General features: G+C 58.7%; 1 non-coding gene across 1 annotated transcript; it reads right to left on the bottom strand.

Moving 5' to 3' along the window:
* Positions 1 to 5,405: 5,405 nt before the first annotated feature.
* Positions 5,406 to 5,478, bottom strand: TRNAK-CUU (transfer RNA lysine (anticodon CUU)). The gene has a single exon. It is a non-coding gene; the product is annotated as a tRNA-Lys (tRNA).
* Between the last annotated feature and the right edge of the window lie 13,285 nt (positions 5,479 to 18,763).

Consider the following 18,763-nt stretch of genomic DNA (forward strand, 5'->3'; position numbering starts at 1 on the left):
CCTTCACTCTCTGCCCCTCCCCCACTTGCACTCTGTCTCCCTCTTTCTCTCAAAAGTAAATATACATTTAAAAAATTAAAAAAAAAAAAAAAAAAAAAGAGTCCAAGGCTCAATCGACTGGGCCACCCAGGGGCCCCTTCTGTTCCATCTTAAATTTCCTTTAACATAACAAGCTTCTCCCCTGCCTTCAGCCCGGAATCCCCAGGGCTGGAGAGTATCCACCGCTGGCCGGGGGCCTCGTGCTCCCTTGAACTCAAGGCATCTTCTCCAGGACCCTGATTCACCGCCCATGCGGGCTTCGCCCCTCGCCCTCAGGCCCCTCCACCCCAGCCTCAGGCCCCTCCACCCCAGCCTCCCTCATTTCACCACGTCTCTACAGGGCCCGGATGCTTCCCTGCTGAATTTCCTCAGGCCCCACAGACGCGCGGGGGGTCCTTCTGCAACGCCACCGTGGTCTTTGCAGCTCCACAGTGTGGAAGGCCTGAGAGAGATTCCAGAGGGACTGGCTGGAGTCCGCCCATGGCTCCTTTCCTAAATGGACGGTGGCAAGGTTCCAGGAAGGTGGAGGCCAGGAATCTGGGCCCATTTCCCAGGCACAAAGTGCACCCCCAGCCCACCCCCCCGCCCCTTGGTCCCTGCATGCTGGGAGACTGGGAGACAGGTCTGGGCCCGTTACATCCCCACTGCGGGCACCCCTTTCCACCGAGCGAGAGGACTGGCCCCATCTTTTCCGTACTTCAGTGGACCCGCCTCCAAACTACCTCCGCCCTCGGTTACTTTTCTCATCAACAGAGCAGCTTTAATCCCGGGGACAGGACGAATGCCACACGATCTCCATTTACAGATGAGGAAGCTGATGTTCGTGAGCCACCTGAGCCACCGGCCCAGCCGGCCCCCAGGACCGATGGCCAAAGCCTGGCAGGGGGGCTGGCCAGGCAGGCATACTGGGGCAGCCCAGCGGGGGAGACGAAGCTTCGGGAAAGAGGAGGAAGTTGACCCGCCCCCCTCCCCCCCTGCAAGGGGACCCCCCCGGGGCAGCTCCCACGCCTGCCCGCGCTCTGGTGCCTCTCCCCTGCTTCACTCCTTTCCTGGGGTCCTTGCCCTCGGCCCACGCCGCCAGCCAGTTTGACCCCACCCTGGAGCTCGTGTCCTCTCCCTCTCTGGCTCCCACCATCGTTAGCGTCTGCCGTGGGCCTGGCTGCTCGGTTTCTCGTGAGCAGACCCAGCGAGCGACGCTTCTCCGAGGTTGTGTGCTCACTTTGCAAAACAGCAGAAATTTATAGCCCAAGTAATTGATCACGGTGCCGCTGCCTCCCTTCCGTCTCTCTCGGGCTCCTAATTCCCTTCTCCCACTCTCCTTTCTCTTTTTTCTCAGCGGGCCATCTGTGGTGTCAGAGAAAAGGAAGCCAAGGTGGGGGGCGGGGGGCGGATTCTAGTCCCAGTTCTGCCAATTATGAGTCACATGAACCTCAGTTTCCCCGTCCGCACAACAGAGACGCTAATAATACCTGTTCACGAGCGCGCTGGGCCCCCCCCGCACGCCAGGGCCGTGGGGAGCACCCTACAGTGTGACTCTATCCCCAGAGCAATCCTGTGAGGTGGGGGGTGGCACTGGGCACCCCCCCCCCCCACTTCCCGATGGGGATGCTGGGGCCCAGAGAGCTTGGGGCATTCACTTAGGCTCACAGGGCTGGTAAATGGCAGCCCTGGGGTTTGAACTTGAGTGATGTGCCGCGAAGCTCTAACCATGAGGCTCCACTGCCTCCCCTCCTCACAGACCAATCAGAGCAGAGGTGATCTTCACCAGGCCCCCTGACCCCTGTGTCACGGCATCCTGAGGCTAACTAGGGGGAAGGAAGGGAGGCCCCTGGGGCGAGGAAGTGTTCAGCAAACTGTAGAGTGCCAGGACAGGGAAGGAAACATCACAATCCTTTCCATCCCTCTGTAGCACTGGCTACTCCCTTGGAGCAGGGCCCCTGACTGTGGGGGAGACTCTGGGACCTAAGAGCTTGCCTGGCCTGGCCTTCAGATTCCTTCTCTCCTTCCAGAGACCCCCTGTGAACAGGAGCCTCCTGCTGGCCGGCCTACAATTGCCAGCCCCCTGGTGTTTTCAGGGAGGTCCACAGAACCTTCCAGAAAGACCCACAAATAGATTCTGAAGAGCACTGCACTTGCCCTTCAGGTGGCCCAGGAGGCACGCAGGCCTAGGACAGGGGGCCCAGGTCCCCCCCCACCCCCCTGCCTGAGCCCTGGCTGGAAAGCCCCCACGCTGACTCCCATTCCAGTGCTCCCGGGGCTGGCAGCCACTCCTGCCCCCTACTTCTGTTCAGTTCTGGGGGAAAAGCCTTTCCAGGGGGGCTTGAGCTTGTCTCTTCTCTTCCACTCCCCTCTTTCTGGCTGTGTCTCTGCCTCTCTGCTAGCCCCCAGCCCGTGGGGAAGGACTTGCTTTCTTCCGTGCAAGGCCACAGGCCAAGTGCAGCGCCTCTCCTGCCCCCCCAGCCTCCGAGGGCGCCTGTGCGCCCGGCACCCGGCCTCCTCCCTTCCCCACCGCAGCCCGGGGTCCGCCGCTGGGGGGTAGCCGGTGTGTTTTCTTCCCCCCTTTCTGGAAGGACAGGAGGCTCCAGCCCCTGCGGCTTCCTGCTCCCGCCCGGCTGGCGGAGATGAGAGCCGGCTGCAGAGCTGGGAGCCAGGCAGCAGCACACAGAACAAACAGAATTTTTTTTTGCAACTAGAGGGGGAAGCACAGAGCTAAAAATAAAACGAAAAGATCAGTATCTGTCAGTCTGACAGCTGATTGGCTGCTCGGAGATGCATATAATTACCAGCAACTGGCGCTGGGTAGGCAAAGCCGGGAGAAACTGCTCAGATGAGGTTAGGATTTAACCTTTAAATTCTGGAGCCACCGGAAGCTGAGGGGAGGACGGCGGGCGTCGGTGCTAATGAGGCTGGGGGGTGGCGGGGGGGCCGCCGAATCCGGGGTAGGTCCCCGGGGCTCCTCCGGGAAGGCCCTGGGAGCCCTCCGCCCGGGCTGCCTCCTCCATCAGACCGGGAGTGCATCTGATTGGGCGGCCTGGAGGCAGTGGTCCTTCTCCCCGCCCAGCTGGGGGTGGTGTTTTTCCGGGAAGCGGGGGTCTCGCTCCGGAGTGAGGGGGTTGCCTAGGGCCCTGGGCCCCTCCCGGACTGGCCTGTTGAGGCCCACCCCATCCCCACCCACATTCCTCAGCCTTTTCCTCCTGGGTGTCGGTTTCTGCCTTCCCTCCGGGCTCCCCTCCGTCCTACCCCACCGCCCACCCCACCCCCGCACCTGGCTGTTTCCTGCCCCACCTGGGGACCGCCTCCGGACACCTCAGGCTTTTCCTAGATCCCCCCGAGATAGACCAAAAAAACAAAAAACAAAAAAACGGCTAGACTGGAGGCCTGTTGTGATGTCACTAAGCCTCAGTTTCTTCACCAGTGAAATGGGGGTGATGATAACAGGCCCACCGGCCCCTCGGCAGGTGCCAGGGGTGCATCTTGATTCTCTGACCTGAGCCAGGGGTCAGGAGCTGCGGGCTCTAGCCCCAGCTGGGAGTCGTCCCTTTCTCTCTTAGAACTGGTCTCCCCAGCAGTGAATTGGGAGAAAGAGCTCTTGTCCTCTGACCTCCCAAGGGAGCGTGGCTCTCCCAGAGCCCACGGTGGAGGTTACAGTGGGAGAGAACTTCTTCCTGCTCCTGGAACCCCCTTCCTTCCTCTCCCTCCAGCCCTTCCCTCCTGTGCCCTTCCTGTGGGAAGTCCTCCTGGGCACCCCAGTAGGTCATCTTGTGACAGCCCAGTAGGTCATCTTGTGGCTCACCTGGGGGTCTCACCTTAGGCTCAGGCCCCGATGGTCTGGGAGCCCTGTGAGGGCCAGAAGCTCACCTCTTGCTGGGGCCCGGCCCAGGGCCCCTTGGGAAGGGAGACACACAGACCCCTGATGTGGGACCTGCCCTGGGGCCCTGGAAGCCACCTTGGGCCACATTGCCCAGGCCTATGGCAATCCGCGGCCTGTGTTGGTGGGGGGCCATCTCTCGCCTGTATCAGCAGGCCCTGAGTTCCCCGGAGAACACCTGGTCCTGCCCTCTGAGGTGACACCCAGGGGGACACTGCCTCTGTGCAGGAGGGAGGGGAAGGAGAATGCCACCTGATGCCGCGGTCCTAGCCCTTGGTGGCCCCTCCTCAGAAAGTTCCAGAGTTTGCCTGCCCAGCCCTGGGTTTATCCTGTGCTCCGTGGGTTGGGCGGGGTTGGGGGGATAGGTTCCGGGCATTGAGCTGCCTGAGTGCCAAGACCTGGAAAGCCCAGACTAACCGACAGGAGACTCTTTCCAGAGCTCCTAACTGGGGTGGGTAGGATGCAAAGGGCAGGGTGGGGGAGGGCAGGAGAAGGAATCCTAACAGTTGGCATTCCTACTTCCCAGCCTGGCTGTGTCTGCCCATCCGGGGCCCTTGAAGGCATTGTCTGGCCCCCACAATGACTCCTTGAAAGCAGTACTATTGTTATTTACCCTTTGCAGATGAGGAAACTGAGGTCATCGGAGCCGTTAAGCAACCCAGGGCAGAGCCTGGATGCGCCCAGAGCCCCGTCCCCTGAGGCCGAATGAAAGGGAGGTGCAGAGACATGAGATGTTGCTGCAGCAATTGAGGCCTTCTGGGCGGGTACCTTGGCCCCGAGAGTCTTGAGGATGCTTTTGTGTGTGGTGTTGCCTAGGAATTCCCCCCTTTGGCGTCTCTGTGAGAGAGCAGGAAGATTTGAACTGCTTTTCGGTGATGTGGGATGTCAGAGTGGTGTTTGAACCGGCCGCTGCGTTGAGACTGGACCCCGAGGCTGCCGGGTTTTATTCGGGTTACGGTGATAATAAAAGCCACCCGAGCAAGCAGCGCGGGTTTCTACCGACTGAGTGCTCGGCCTGTGCTCAACGCAGGGTTCAGCCTTGCCCTGGATGCATACTCTGAGCCCTCGCCACCGGCCTCGGATAAACATTATTCTCGTCCCCGTGTTATTTCTGTATAGCTGATCTCTGAATCCGTCTCTGCGTTCACTGTTTCCTCTGTCAGGCAGGGGTCTCTTCCGTTGATTGCCAAGCCCCCGGCACCCAGCCCTAGCTCCACAAGATGCAGCGGGACAGCAAAGCTTTGCTGGACTCATTTCAGATGAAGAGACCGAAGGTCAGAGTGGTCCTACAGCTCGCCAGGAGGGACCCTACCCGCCCCCCCCCCCCCCCCCAGGTCTCTGTAGCTTCAGAGCCCAGATGCTAATCACCACCTCACACCGCTGCTTGAGAGATCCCGTCTGAGATTCTCCCCAGGAAAGCTACAGAACACAAATCCTCCCACCCCTGCCCTCCACCGAGGGTTCGCGGGTCTTTTTAAATTTTTTTAAGTAGGCTCCATGCCTAACGTGGGGCTTGAACCCACGACCCCAAGATCAAGAGCCTCACGCTCTACCGACTGAGCCAGCCAGGTGCCCCTGTTCTCAGGTCTTATACTGAAACATGTGAAACCTTCTAAACGGAATCTGCCCCTTCCCCACCTTTTCCTTGCTTCCTGGGGAATCGGATGAAAGTTGGCCAGAGTTAGCTCAGTGTTAGGGAAGTTGTACTGTTTCTAGAGTTGCGGTTGTGTGTGTGTGTGTGTGCGCGTGACCTGATTCAAACTTCCCTTCTTTGTCATATTGGTCCCCCCTCAGAGAAATCTTTGAAGTGGAAATGACCTTACTATATGATTACTAGCCAGGTTAAGTCATATGTGCAATTGGTCGCTGTTGCTTATCTCTACGACGGGGCCCCTGGTTCTGGAGGATGTAAACAACCATCTCAGGGAGGCCAGAGGTTGTAAACTCGAGATGCTGATATTTAAGAGTTTGACTCTACCACTGAGTGACCTTGGGAGCCTCTGACCTCTTTGAGCCTTGGCTTCCTCATCTGTAGAATGGGGACATGCATATATCTATCTTAATGCCTGGCTGTAGGTGGGGAGAAAGAGGTCAAGCTTTTCTCTCTCTTTTTTTTAAAGATTTTTTTTAAATGTTTATTTTGGGGAGAGAGAGAGAGAGAGATTGAGAGCGAGCACGAGCGCGGGGGAGGGGCAGAGAGAGAGAGAGAGAGAGAGACACAGAATCGGAAGCAGGTTCCAGGCTCCGAGCTGTCAGCACAGAGCCCGACGCGGGGCTCGAATGCACAAACCGTGAGATCATGACCTGAGTTGAAGTTGGACGCTTAACCGACTGAGCCACCTAGGCTCCCTCGAGCTTTTTGTGTTAAAAAAAACACAACATTTAGGGGGCACCTCGGTGGCTCAGTCGGTTAAGCGTCAGACTCTTGATTTCGTCTCAGGTCATGATCTTGTGGTTCATGGGATCGTGCCCCGCACTGTCAGTTACATGGGTCCTGCTTGGGATTCTCTCTCTCTCTCTTTCTCTCTCTCTCTCTCAAAATAAATAAATAAATGAGCTTAAACATCATTTAAAAACTAACGTGTTCCACGAATAACATACAATTTTTATCCCTATACTTTAAGAAACGTTGGCTTGAAAAAAATCTGTCTGAACGCCAAACAGCATCCGAGCACCTGCTGTGTGCCCAGCACTGCATTGGGCCCTTGGAAGACTGGGTGGTGTTCCCCCACTCGAGGGCGTGTCCTGCGCCCTAGGCACGAGTGAAACTCTTCGCCTGCTCAGGCCCCCCACCCCCCCAACGCGACCCCACAAGGTGGCCGTGACCGGGATCGCCATTTCCTGGGTGAGGAAAATGAAGCGATGACCCCGAGGTTGTCTCTGCCCTGAAAGAGCTACATCTCCTGGGACAGACCAGGGAAACACCTGGCGTACCAGGGGGCACCCAAGGCCGTGTAACTGACCCCGCCTATCAAAAACCACTGGAAAGACCTCCCTGGGACCTTGCCTTAAAAAGTCCCCCTTGTTGGTAGGTCGGTATCAGAGTTCTAAGCACTTTGCTGTGGCTGCTGGCGGAGGGCACGTGTTTTCGATCTCACAACGGACTGCTCCTGAGTTGGCTTGGCCTTCGCTGTGGTGTTCTAGTCCGTGGTGTGGCCCTTGGGGGCTGCCCCTGCACCCCGGTACGGGCGGGGGCCGGCAGCGGGTGGGGAAGCACTTGCTTCGTTTAAAAAAAATTTTTTTTTTAATGTTTATTTATTTTTGAGACAGACAGAGCGTGAGCAGGGGAGGGGCAGAGAGAGAGAGACACGGAATCCGAAGCAGGCTCCGGGCTCCGAGCTGTCAGCACAGAGCCCGACGCGGGGCTCGAACTCACAAACCGTGGGATCATGACCTGAGCCGAAGTCGGCCGCTCAACCGACTGAGCCACGCAGGTGCCCCTGCTTTGTTTTAAAGAAAATATCAGAAAGCAGGTGCCGCCGCTGAAAAATAATTGAGACAAATGCCCTTCCTTCCGTAACTCAAATTTCTAAGCTAATTCCTCTCTACGTTCCCGCCAGAAAGGTCCCTACTGCTGTTAGGCGCCCCAAGGCCCGTGTTTCTCCAACAAGCACAGTGCTTTTGTTCAGTGATAGAAGCTTTCGTATTTTAGGTTAATCAAGGGCAACGGTGATGCCCGTTCGGCTCCCATCATCCCCTCGAGAGTCTGACTGAGCCCAGTGGGTTGGCGGAATCCCACCCAGAGCAAGGCCACGGGCTGGTGCATGTACCTCGTGGTGGCCTGGCCCTCAGTAAAGACGCAGCAACCATGGGAAATTTCAAGAGGCCGTAAACAGCATGGAGCCCCGCCCAGTTTGTGAGGCCCTCCAGGGACCCCAGGTTGGGAACCGTGGGGCTAAGGCAGTGGGGATGGAGGTACAACTCTTGGACAATCCCGGCAGCCCCTCCCAGTTCCTCATCAAGGGATCCCCCTGCCGCAGGGTGTCCCCGAAGAGCTCGGTGGCCGTTGAGACACCCTGACTACGGTCATGGCTGTGTGACCTTGGGTCGATGGCTTTCCCTCTCTGAACTTCTGGGTGTCCCTGCCTTCCTCCTGGGTTGTGAGTGCTCCGTAGGGCCTGGGTGTCTTTGCTGTTGCTGCTACCTCTTGTTCAGGTCCCCATGCCCTGACCGTGTCACTGGATGTCTGCGACGCAGAGGGGGTACAAAGGTGTAGAACCCCTGCGAGCAGCCATCTGTGATGGGACAGAGAGCCTGGAAGGGGAGCGAGGAGGCCCGATATCTGAGTGCGCCCCCGCTTTAACGTGCCCCCAGAGCACCTGGAGATCTCATCCAAGTGGAGAGTCGATGCAGCGGGCCTGGGCAGGGGCACCCAGGTGAGGCAGCCGCAGGTGCCACTCCCTGGCCCGAGGAGGAAAGCAGGCCACGTGGTATCTGGAAGCAAGGGTTCCAGAAAGGCCTGAGAGCCCCAGAATGGCCAGGACGGGAAAGACGAGGCAACATGAGGGTAAAATTATGTTTTCACCAGAAGAAAAGATTTCTGCCTCCTAGCGCGGAGAAAGATCTCTGTTCCCACCCCCACGCAGCCCCAGGGGCCCGAAAGAATGCGGTTTTCTGAGTGCAGCTTCCCTCGCCGAAGGGGGTGGATTCGCTCTTAAAAAGTTGCCTGTAAAATGAATTTTTCTATATCAAATGCTATTTTCCAGTGGTCGTGTTTTAAGACCATGGTAGCGTTCCCACTGAGAAGTATCTAACGCTGAGGCATTGGCCTTGAGGATGCGGCCAAGGCGAGGGGTGGAGAGTTCATGGGTGCGGCCCTCCCCCACCGCCACGGATTGGGGGGGGGGTGGCTACAGAACTCACGAGAGCTCGAACTGCAGAATTTGGGAACCAAAACCCGAATCCTAAATGGTCCCCTAATGGTCTGAGGTTCATGCCCAAGGGCCCTGACCAGTATCGCCGAATGTAAGATTGGCTGGGCCAGAGAGACCCAGAGCAAACCAGCCCCTCAACTGGAAAAGGAGCCCGGAGGGGCTGTCTGTCCTGACGGGCTGGCCACCTTGTCTTTGTGTAGAAGGCCGTAGGCCACACTCTATCAGGCTGGGAGTGTTTTTGTTTTTTCTACTGGGCACAGTCGTTTTGTTTTTTTTTAACGTTTATTTATTTTTGAGACAGATAGAGACAGAGCATGAACAGGGGAGGGTCAGAGAGAGGGAGACACAGAATCTGAAACAGGCTCCAGGCTCTGAGCTGTCAGCACAGAGCCCGACGCGGGGCTCGAACTCAAGGACCGCGAGATCATGACCTGAGCCGAAGTCGGCCGCTTAACCGACTGAGCCACCCAGGCGCCCCCGGGCACAATCGTTTAATATACTCAAGGAGCTCGCTGCCGTGACCATTTGGCTGTGTCTCCCAAGAGTGTTCTGGGGGCTCTGAAGCCAGCGTTCCACAAAGACTCCTGAGACAAGCAGGGTTAAGAGAAGGCTGGGTTTCCTCGCCCAAGTCGGGTGGCAGGGGGTGGGGGGCGTGGCCCGGGGGTTCTGCTTGGATATGCCAAGGAACGCTGCGATTCTCGAATAAGAGACTCAAGTCAGTCAGGCCACGTCGGACAGACAGACTGTGCTTTTCATCCTATTCTGGGATCAGTATTGCACAGAACACACTTTAGGAACCAAGTCAATGAAAGGCTCTCGTAACTAAAAGGCTCTGTTGCTCAATTAGTTCCCTGCTGCTGCATGAGAAATCACCCCAAACTTAGCGGCTTGAAACAATAAGCATCAATCTCAAAGTTTCTGTGGGTAAGGGATTCTGTGGGTAAGCGGGGGGAGGGCTGTGTCATCCGACGGCTCGACCGGGGCCGGACAGTGGATTCCAAGATGGTGCACTCATCGGGCTGGCGAGGCGGTGCCGGCTGTTGGCCAGGAGACCTCAGTTCCTTGCCCCAGAGAGTTCTCTGGAGGGTCCTTCTCTGGACCTAACCTTGGGCCATTTCTGCAGCATCCTATTGGTCCCGCGGGGCAGCCATATTCACGGTGGCGGGGCCTACAGAAATGTGAACACCGGGGGGCGCCTGGGTGGCTCAGTCGGTTAAGCGTCTGACTTTGGCTCAGGTCATGATCTCACGGTTCGTGGGTTCGAGCCCCATGTCGGGCTCTGTGCTGACAGCTTGGAGCCTGGAGCCTGCTTCGGATTCTGTGTCTCCCTCTCTCTCTGCCCCTCCCCTGTCCACACTCTGTCTGTCTGTCTCTCTCTCTCTCTCAAAAATAAAATAAAACATTTAAAAAAAAAAAAAAAAGCAATGTGAACACCGGGAGGTAGGAATCGTCTGGAGATCATCTCGCAAGTTGACGACCCAGTAACCAATCCCTGCGGTATGGGAAGGTAACTTGCCTCATTCGCACAGTTGGGTTCTTGCCATTGAGTGTCAGTTAGGAACTCTGACTAGTGACCCGCTAACCTGTGATATAAGGGAAGAGGACGAGAACAGGGAACGAAAGGAACCGTAATAACCCAGCCCCATTTATCGAGCGCTCCCCCCGTGCCCCCTCTCGGGCATCATGGCGCCACGCAATCCTTGTCCCCAACCAGTGGGTTCCAGCGATGTTTCCAAGTTAGGCCACCCCTTCCTATGAAACGCACAAAACGAGATTATTTTCTGATGAGGGCGATAACAGCACAAGTAGGTCTGCCTTCTAGAAGTTCAGAGACCAAGTCGGTGATCCCGGGTGAACCCATGTGGAGAAGGCTGGAGAGTGAACTTCGGAGGCATAAATGCCAAAGATAAACAGATACTAAATGGCTGAGATAAAATATTTATTTCGCGTACGTGGACAAGACGTGGGATCAGGGTGAGCCGGGGTGGGGGTGGGGGGGTCTTGGGTTTACCGGAGCCTCGTTGCTGTGAGAAGTGATCACATCCCCAGGCTGGGAGGCAGTGAGGCCTAGTGTTCAGGAGCGGGTTCCCTGGGGGCCTGAGACACCCGCACCCCCCAGGCCTGCCCATTTGCGGTTAGCTGTGCGACCCCAGGCAGGTGACTCCACGGTCCTCAGTTTCCCGTCTGCAAAATGGGGTGGTAATGGCAGGCGATGATTCAGGGGGACGATCCCTGACCCAGCACGAGGGCTCGGGGATGTTTTAACCCGTGACAAAGCGGACGGCAGCCCGCCATGGCGGTGGGACCCCAGGTTCAAGGAACCCTCGCAGAAGTGTCATTTGCCTGGAAGGAGCCTTGCTCTGTGACCACGAGTGGACCCGCAGCCACAAAATAGACATCCGCTGTCGCTCGGGCCTCCTGCAGGGGTGACCCCAGAGGGCTGGAAGGAACCCAGCCCCTCCTTCTGCTTGGAGCGTGTGCAGGCATGGAGCCTGCCCGGCCCCTTCCTGTCCTGTTGGGGCATGATTTTAACAGAGGGAGCATCCTGGGTATGTTCCGCAGCCCCCTCCCCCATAAGTCTCAACCCACCGAGCAGGTCTCGGGGAGCTCTGGCTAAATCTGCTGTCCCTGCAAATGGACCAGGTATGGACTCAGAAACGGAATGCGGGCACTGGTCCCCGACCCGCCAGCCTGCGTCTCCGCTGATGGAGGGTGTTTGAATGGCAGGTGCTAAACGCAGGTCTTTGGGTCAGGCTGGCCCTGGGAGCCCTTGGCTCTATCCCTTGGGGCTGTGTGACTCTGGGCAAGTGCCTCAGCCTCTCTGGGCCTCCGTCCCCCCATCCCTACAACCCCGGATGGACTCACCTGCTGGCCCTCAGTCTGTTCTGAGGAGCCTGGGGCCAGCCAGGAAGACACAGAGATCGCCCGGGTGTGCATGGGGGAAGTCCAAGGACACCCCTCTCCTGTCCAATCAGGGCAACTCTGTTTCCATCTCCTGGGTATGTCGGTGTTCTGGGTAATACTTCATTGAAACGAAGGAGAAGGAGAAGGAGAAGGAGAAGGAGAAGGAGAAGGAGAAGGAGAAGGAGAAGGAGAAGGAGGAGAGAAGAAAATGTGTCCGCAGTGGAAACAATACGGTCTAGAAGTTTCTACCAGCTTGTTGTCCTCTGGCTCATTCCTTCAAGCTCCAAGGGAGCAGAGGAGCAGACACGAGCTGGGTTTAGTGACTACCAGTGTCCAAACGGTTCTTGGTTTTCTGGCTTGGGGGGGTCTCCTCTGTGGGTGCCAAGGTCACAGGCAGGCTGGGCAGGCTGGCCTCCTCCCTGAACACGTGCGCTGCCACACCTGCCCCCAGGGGAAGCTGTCCCGGGGTCTGTTTCTTCACCTGTGCAGGGAGGAGGCCACCGGGCTGAATGATCTCTCAGCCCCTCTTAATGTCAGCGCGCTGACTGCTGCATTTATGGAGCTCCAGCTGTCTGCAGAGTGGGGTCTGGAGCAGAGGAGGAGCCGGCCTGAGCCCGCTGCCTCCGGCCGGCCTGGCGACCGCAAGGCTCAGAGTGGCCACCCGGGCCCCAGGAGAATCCAGTGCCAGGCCCGGCTGCCAGGCTGCCATTTGCAATGTCTCCTGTTGGTGGCACTTTGGCGTGGTTCAGGTGTTCTGGGCTTAGACTGTATCTGGTCTGTGAAAACATGCGAGCTCCCTCTCTCTGTTAAGGTTCTGTTTTTCACTCGAGGGAATCCCAGTGCCTAGAGTTGGATCTGACTGTGGCGTTCCCCTGGTGGAACCTTCCATGGCTCCTCACTGCCCTCGGAAGACAGTCTGAGCCTGGGAGTGGCCCCAAGGCCTTCTGGAGCCTGGCACAGGCCAAGCCCTCCCACCTGAGGACTCTCCACCCCTTACCCTCTCTCCTTCAGACACACAGACTGGAACATGCCGACCTCTCCCTCTCTCTTCTCTCTGGAGCCTCGCGTTGCTACCCAGAACACTCCTCTTTTCATGGCTCCCTAAATGTCACTTCCTCCAGGAAGCCCTCCCTGCCTAATTGAGCACTTTAGCTCGCGCTCAGGCTCACCCTGTACTTCTCCTTTGTAAGGCTCATCATGGCAATGATCTAAAAAACTCCTCTTTATCTGATAACCCCTCTCCACTCACACACACACACACACACACACACACACACACACGCAATGGAACGTGGGCTCCATGAGGACCTCCCCGTCCAATTACCCAGGCCCAGCATCCCGGGAGAGCTCTGGAAATGTCTGCAGAGTGAATCCATGACGGGAGACTGAAGGGGCCCGACATACAGCCTGTTGACTCAGGCCGGTCGCCTGGGGCCGGCTATCCACCTGACCGGGTCACTCAGAGCCTGGGAACCCCGCTGGCCACCCGGCTCTATCCTCGGGCCCCCGAAGGCTCTGCCTGGAAGGACGGAAGGGGTTAAGCGTTCCTGGCGGCCTCGTGCTGTGTCTGCGGCAGTTCCCCCTGGGGGGGGGGGGGCAGCAGCCTCCGAGGTTGGTGAGGAATGTTTGCAATGCAGAGCTGGGAGGGAGGGCCGGCTGCTGGAAGTGGAGGCGGCAGGGCCAGGCTCCCCAGTTGAGCAATCGCCCGGGCCCAGCCGGTTCCTGTAACTCCTGCCCCTCCCGCCTTTTCCCGCCCTGCCGGCTTCCTCCCCCTCTGCCTGCCCGGCCTGCACCCTGGAGCCTGCAGAAGGCACTGAGGCCCAGAGAGCTTGGAGGCCAGAGGTGAAAGGGAGGGACCTCCAAAGGGAGACAGAGGAGTACAGTCAGCTCAGCCACCTTGGCCCAGAGAGGGCAGGGCCTTTGCCCAAGGTCACACAGGGAGGCACCGCCCACCCGAGTGGGAAGCTCTCCCCACTGAAGGCAAAGGCCCCCCTCCCCCAGCCCTGGCTGGGCTCTTCGCTCAAGCCCCAGGGGCTCAGAGAGGACGTTGGCTCTCAGGGGGCTGGGCGCACCCCTCCCCTCCCCACCTCCCTGGTGCTGCCCACTGCTTAGCCTGTCCTGGGGCCGCTGGTCACCTCCATCCGTCACCTCCAGGAGCGCGGCGCGAACGGATGGAGGACAAACTTGAGCTGGTTCTCGAAAGCCCCCTTTTCCTTCCTTATTCCAGTCCCCTTCAAGGAAGGACCTTCACGGTACCGCCCAGGCACCAAATGAATTTCTTTCTCCGCAGGCACACCCGCCTTCTCCGGGAGAGCAGCATTCCCTGACACCCCAGAGTGAGCTCCGTCCGTCCCCTGACAGCACTGTCTGGGGTCTGGGGAGGCCCCTCCACGGGTCACTCGGAGCCCATTGGAATCTCCGGCTCCCCCTGTCTCAAGCCTCCTGGTGGTGGCACCTTTTACAGAGCCTCAGTTTCCGTATCTGTAAAGTGGAATTAAGGAAGGGGGTGGGCAGAACAGGCGGCCGTCTGTTTCTGCTAAGGCTCTGGGCCCCTTGCCTTTCGTGGTGCTTGGGACAGTCGTCCGGGGCTTGCTCAGGGTAATACTGGGACCCGGCGTCTCTGGAGGGCAGGGGTAGGTGACCCGAGTGAGCTATACGTTCCTCTGAGAATCACACACCCCATTTGCAGGTAAGGAGGCTCGAGGCAGCAGCGCCTCGCCAGGCCACGCAGGCGTAGGGAGGGAGTTTAAAGCCAGGGAAGAACTTTAGCACCCACCGGGCAGGGGGAGACGCCCCGCCAAAGGGTCACAGCCCACGGGGTGAGGGGAGCTCAGAGTGGCCGAGCCTCTTGCTTTTGGGGCCCGCCGCCGCCCCGGCCGACGGCGGCTCCGCGTCCCCGCTCCCTGTCCGCGGTGCACCGAGGCCGTGGCCGGGAAGGACCCCCACAGCCGGCTGGGCTCCCGCGGACAGATGGACGGATGACGGCCGCCCCCTCCCAAGGCCCGCGGGCTGCCTGGCTTCGCCACCTCCTCCCGAGCAGGTTTCCTTTAAGAAACCAGAAGATTGATTTCCTGGCAGGCTCTGCGCCGAGGAGCCCGTCCAAATGGTTTGCATGTCTGCATTTTTTACTGCTCCGTTTAATATGTATGCAAATGCCGGCCGGCTGCGCCCGCCGCGGCCGCACAGTCACACGCGGCGCCCCATTAAAGCGGCCGTCCGGGCGCGCGCCTCCTTCCAGGCGACGGGCTCGGGCCCTGATAGATGGGGTGCGGGGACGGAGACAGATGACGGGCTTTGTAATTTCTTTTTCTCTTTTTCTGGGGGTGGTGGGGGGGGCGGCTCAGACTGGAAACGGCAGAGGAGATTTAAATATATGCAAAATTGTTTGGGGGGTGGGGGGGGGCGGTGGGTAGAAACCTGAACGGGGGGGGGGGGGGGGGGAGAGAATTCAGCGTTTCCTCCGTAGGAGTCGGGCTGGAGGCTGGAGGGGGGAGCCAGAGCCCCCACAGTCACCTTCTGGCGGAGAGAGCGGCTTTGCTCCTGATAAGCAGGCACGGTGTCCTACGGGAAGCGCTGCTTCAGCCGCAGTGAAAAGGAAAATGCTGGTTATTTTCAGCCTGGCTTCACCTGGGGGGGTGGGGGTCGGGGTGGGGGGGAGGCACTGGCGGGAGGTATTCCCATCCCACCCCCACTTTCTTTCCTGGGGCGTCCAGAGCCTATCATGTTATAGTGATAGTGAGACACCGGCCCCATGGGGTAGGTCACACCCATTGCACAGATGGGGAAACTGAGGCTTGCTGGAGAGAAGCCCCTTGAGAAGGATTGCAGAGTGACTGTCGTGGGGGGGGGGGGCGGATTGGGAATACTAGAGCTGCGTTCTTGACCCCCGCAGCCCTCAACCATCTCTTGCTCTGTGGAGTTTGCCCCCCCCTCCCACCATGGAATCTGCCTCCCTCCCCATCCACCCACGCTCTCCACCCCTCTCCACCCGGCCCCAGCCTCCTACCTGCCCCCCCCCCACCTGCCTGGTAAATCAAGATCGCCCCTGAGCGAGCCTGAGGACTGAGCCCCAATGTTTCAAAATATATTTGAAGGCTAAAAGTCAAGGGGTGACGTTGAAAAGCCTCTTTCTGAATTTCCCAGGATTTCAGGCGATGTGGCAGCTGGGGGGCAGCCTGGAGGATCATGGGAGCACAGAAACGGTTCACAGAGGGGGCTGCGGCCTCGAGAGAGGGCCGTTCTGGAGCGGACGACAGACAGACCGACAGAAATTTACCCTTCGGTGCGTGTGAACACGCAGTGCGTTTGTGCCCCGTGTCCGGGAGTCGTTATGAACGTGTCTGTGTTTACGTGCATGCCGGCGTGTGCCGGTGCAAGGGTGGGGCTGCGTGTGTCCGTGCTCACGAGTGTGTGTGTCCACGTGACAGCGGCTGAGAACTCTTGTCCTCGGGCTGGCAAGCCGCAGGGGTGCGAATTTCCCCACGGGTTTCCTCCTCCTCGTGGGCGGGGGTTTCCTCCTCCTCATTCGCCCCTGGCCTCACCACGGAGCCGAACCAGGCAATGACCCCAGGTCCCAAGTCTTCCCTTGACTCACCTCCGCCTCAGGATCGTCCACCCTTCTTCCACGCCTCCTCCACATGGGCGTCACTTTCCCGAGCTGGCCCCAACCTCAGTCACCACTGTGGTGCTCGTGGTGATTATTGCCTGTAAGCTGTTTGCATCACCGAGTCAAGAAAGTTCTTTCGTTGAGGGCATGTGTTTCAAAGCTCTTTCTTCTTCTTCTTCTTCTTCTTCTTCTTCTTCTTCTTCTTCTTTAACGTTTCTTTCTTTCTTTCTTTCTTTTGAGGGAGAGAGACAGAGCATGAGGTGGGGAGGAGCAGAGACAGAGGGAGACGCAGAATCGGGCTCTGAGCCGTCAGCCCAGAGCCCGACGCGGGGCTTGAACCCATGAATTGCGAGATCGTGCCCTGAGCCGAAGTCAGATGCTCAACCCACTGAGCCACCCAGGCGCCCCCATTGAGGGCATTTTGAATGCATATCAACATTGCTCCTGTCTGAGTACCTCCTGGGGCGGGGGAAGGGGGGCGACTTCTGAAGCATCCCCTAAAGCCGGCCTGAAGCCTAGAGAGGCAAGGGTGCTGAGCCTGGGCCAAGGGGGAGCCCTGACCTCCCCTAGAAGGAATTCCTGTGTTTGTGCAATCGCTTGCCGAGTTCCTCCTCCTGCTCCAGGAGGGCGGGACCCGGGTCTTCGCGAGGAGTCCCCTCAAACCGTCCAGCACCCGGTAGCGGCCGGACAGTAGCTGTTGAAACAGACAAGGGTGATGGACGAGTCAGCGAGTGCATGCATTTTGGCAACCCTAGGCCTCCCGCCCTGTGGCCCCCTTGGGGTGTGCGCCCTCACTCCCCAGCTGGCTGGGGGGAGGCTGCTGTGTGTGGACCGGCTGAGTCAGGCCCTCACCCTGGGCCACGTGTTGTGGCTGTCGCTGATCTTGCTGACGGGGCTGAAAATGCATCGCACCTCCCTCCGCAGCCCGCCATTACTCATGGTTGGCGTTTATCCCCAAGCAAGGGATGACCCCGCGGAGCAGCCCGGAGCCTCCCCCGTGTTCTGAGGCAGGGGTGGCCGGAGACTTGTGAGCAGCTGCTCTGAGTGCCGTGGCCATATTTTTCTGAGCTGAGAAATGAGGACACAGGATGTAGTGGAGGGTTTTCTCAGATTTGTCTCATCGGAGGTATGAAAGTTAAAGCTTATTTAGCTGTGTAGACAAGGGAGTGTCTTTGCTGAAGAGAACCCGGGTTTCCCAAATCAGGGAGATTCGGGAAATTAATAAGTCAATTTGACTAATCTTTTGGGGGCACCTGGGTCAAGCCTGTCCTTGGTGTTTGCACTACAGCAAGGAGCAAAAACAGGCATGATCCTGGCCTCGTGGAACTCGTGTGGGGTGGCTGAGAGTCTGCAAATGATCGCACGGTTCAGGACCGTGAGCATATGTGAGAAGTGCTATGGGGGGGGCGGCAAGGGTTCCCGAGTGGAGGAGCGTGGGGTGTCCTGGAAGGCTTTTTGAAGAATTAACATTTGAGGGGAAACAGAGCCTCTTAAGGTGAACTGTTGAAGGGATGCGAGTGGAGTGGGGTGGGGACAGCACATTTCAGGCAGGAAGGAGGGCATGTGCAAAGGGCCTGTGGCAGAAAGGAGTGCTGGGAGTCTGAGGGACAGGAGGGCAGCCCAGTGACTGGGATGTGATGAGCGATGGGAAGAGGAAGTTGGAGGTGTCGGCAGGGGCCAGGCCGGGCCGCGCCCGCCAGTCCACGAGTGTGGGGTACGTTCTCCTGCTGGTCGCGGGCAGCCATGGACGGTTTGACACAGGTGTGACCTCACCGTTCCGTGTGGAATGTTGTGATACAGAGGACGATGACGATGCTGGTAATTCTCGAAAGTCTTTAGTGAGTGCTTCCTATGTGCCAAGCACCGGTCCAGCCATTTTACAGATGAGAAAGTGAGGGCTTGACGGGGAGGGGGAATAGTTTATCCAAGATCACGCAGCTGGTGAATGGCCAAGCCGGAAATCAGACTGACTCCGTCTGGCTCCGAAGGCCCTCGCTCTTGTCCCACACCCAAAGCTGCCCCCCGTCTGGATGCAGAAGGCCAAGGGACATGCAGATGACACCCGCCCCCTCCTTGCCTCATGCCTTGCTGTGGTGTTGCCTCCACTCTGCTCTGTGTCCCAGGCCTGGGGACTCTGGGTCACAGAGTCAGGCGGGGCTGGAAAGGCCCCGCTCAGCTCCGTTCCCATTGGGCCTGGCGGCGGGGGGGCGGGGAGGGGGGGTGGGGGAAGCGGGCGTAAGTGGAGGTTGCGACATCAGAGACTGAGGGTTCTGGAGAAGTTGGGACCCGGTGGGGGGGGGGGGGGAGTGGGTAAGGGCCTCCGTCCTAGCCCGTTCCCTGGGGCGCAGGTCACACTACCGTCCCGGGAGCAGAGCCTCACTCACCTGTTTGAGGGCTAAGGACTTTGAGACGTGGCATCACTATCCCCGGGGAGCAGGGCATCACCCCAGGCGCCCGCTTTCTCCCGTGGAA

Source organism: Panthera onca, chromosome D4, assembly GCF_046562875.1.
Source record: "Panthera onca isolate mPanOnc1 chromosome D4, mPanOnc1 haplotype 2, whole genome shotgun sequence".
Lineage (NCBI taxonomy): Eukaryota > Metazoa > Chordata > Mammalia > Carnivora > Felidae > Panthera > Panthera onca.